Genomic DNA, 2060 nt, shown 5'->3' with positions numbered 1-2060 from the left:
GTGTGTGTGTAGTGTGTGTATAGATAAATATAGTGTGTGTCTGTGTGTGTGTGTATAGTGTGTGTATATGTGCGCGTGTGTGTGTATTAGTGGTGTTTCATTTTAATCACAGAAAAATGTGGATTTGGGGTTACTTTTTTAAACCAAAAATCGGGGATTTTTTTTTTTATCAGATAAAACCAGGATCCCTGCTCATCAGTGAATTTGAGTAAACTACCTTAGAGGCTTTATGATCTCAGTGGGTATGTCTACATGTTCATTAATGCACCGTAATTATGGCTCGTTAAATTTAGTACCTGTAATGACAGGTGCTAAATGCGCCCGAATTGGCAATGCTGTGCATTAGTGCAGATGAATGCTTTTTTAGTGACATTAATGCACATTAGACTAAATCCATGTGCCCATTCCGTTTCTCCTAAGCTGCAGTGCTAAAGGATGCCAACCTTTGCAGGCTTGGCCAACTTTGACAGTACAAATGTAGAAAGTAAAACCAAAACTGCTCAGGTTTTTACTTTATAAAAATATCTATTTGTGTTTATCAGATGTCAGAACGAGTGTTCCCATTTCTGACGGGCACGTAAGGAGAAGGTAGATTGACTTGTTTTCATCAGATGGCAACAAAACTTGACTTAGGGTTAATTGAAATAGACACAGCTGAAGGTGGGTGCTTAGAGAAGAGACCAGATGGAGCCAAGCCCTCATCTCTGCACTCAGCCAAAATGCAATCTCTCTTAGCAGTGTTATATTAATATAATAGAAGACAGCTGGGGGTTGCTGAGGAATTTTGGCCCAGATCCTCAACCCAATTTGGATGTTTAATTGCTGCTGAAATAAATGGGAGATAGACACCTATATACCTTGGGCTGGGCTTTTGTCCCTAACCTCAGATGCAGTTATTACTAGCAAGATGACTTGAAGAAGCTGTCTTCCTTCTTCCACCCCTCCCACCCCCACCCCATTCTAGTTGTTTTATAAGCTACTGCAGTGAGCACAATCTCAGCATATTCTTCTTGCTACTGAAGTGAAGCTTATTGATCTGTAACACCCAGGATCACCTCTTTTTCAACAGTAAATAAAGGACTTTCTAGCATTCTCTGGGATAATGAGGGGGCTGCTAAGTCTTGCCTCTACAAGAAAGTTACAACAGTTAAGTCATTTAGTTAAAACTTATTGTGGAAATTATGGGAAGTCTGGATGCTTTCAACAAGAGGCTGAATTATTATCTGTCCAGGGAACAGCACATCCTGCATCCATACAAGGGGTTGTATTGGCCAACCCTTGAGGTCTGTTCTAATGCTCAGATTCTGTAACCAGTGCAAACTCTGTGTGGACTTTCTTATTTCAGCTTGAGTGGGTTATTTCATTTTTGCCTTCCAAATTGACTTCTGCTAAACTGAAATAAGCCTAGTGCAACCTGAAATTAGTAGTCTATCCCAGTTAAACTAAATTTGTTTGACTTTCTCATGCAGACTTATTCTTACATTCCTTCTGAATATTCCTTTATATACACGTGATCCAGTTCCACTGGTGTACTGGGCTTTAACTAACTTTTTTTTCTGAGCATATTAGATACTTTGAGTGTGTGTGTGTGTGTGTGAATGACACTATCTATCAGTCAGTCAATCGATATGGATATTTATATATCACTCATATAGCTATATTTATATCCTAGCTCTAGACCTTATAGCCATTTTTTGCTGATACTAGTTTTGTTCTTAAAGGTTTTGTTTATATTACAAGGATTGTAACTGTATTATTGTTCCCTGTTGCTCTTTGAAACCATTCACACATGCATGCATGCGCACGCTGTGCGAAGCTTCAGGTACTGATTTGATTCAGAGGAGATTCGGCCCGATTCGGTGGCCAAATCTCTGAATCCAAATTGAGTGGGGAAACCAATAAAAAGGTTTGAATTGATTTGAAGTTCTCCAAATCAATTTGGAAAAGATTCAAAGAGCTTTGGAGATTTGGGCAGTTTCTTACTCGCTGCCACAGGGAGTTGGACCCAAACTCCATGCCGGTAAGAAGGGGGTGGGGGGGGAGCTGGAGGACAGGGGAAG

The sequence above is a fragment of the Gavialis gangeticus genome, unplaced genomic scaffold, assembly GCF_001723915.1.
Source record: "Gavialis gangeticus isolate Ggan-Ray unplaced genomic scaffold, GavGan_comp1, whole genome shotgun sequence".
Classification (NCBI taxonomy): domain Eukaryota; kingdom Metazoa; phylum Chordata; order Crocodylia; family Gavialidae; genus Gavialis; species Gavialis gangeticus.
This window is presented reverse-complemented; position numbering follows the sequence as displayed.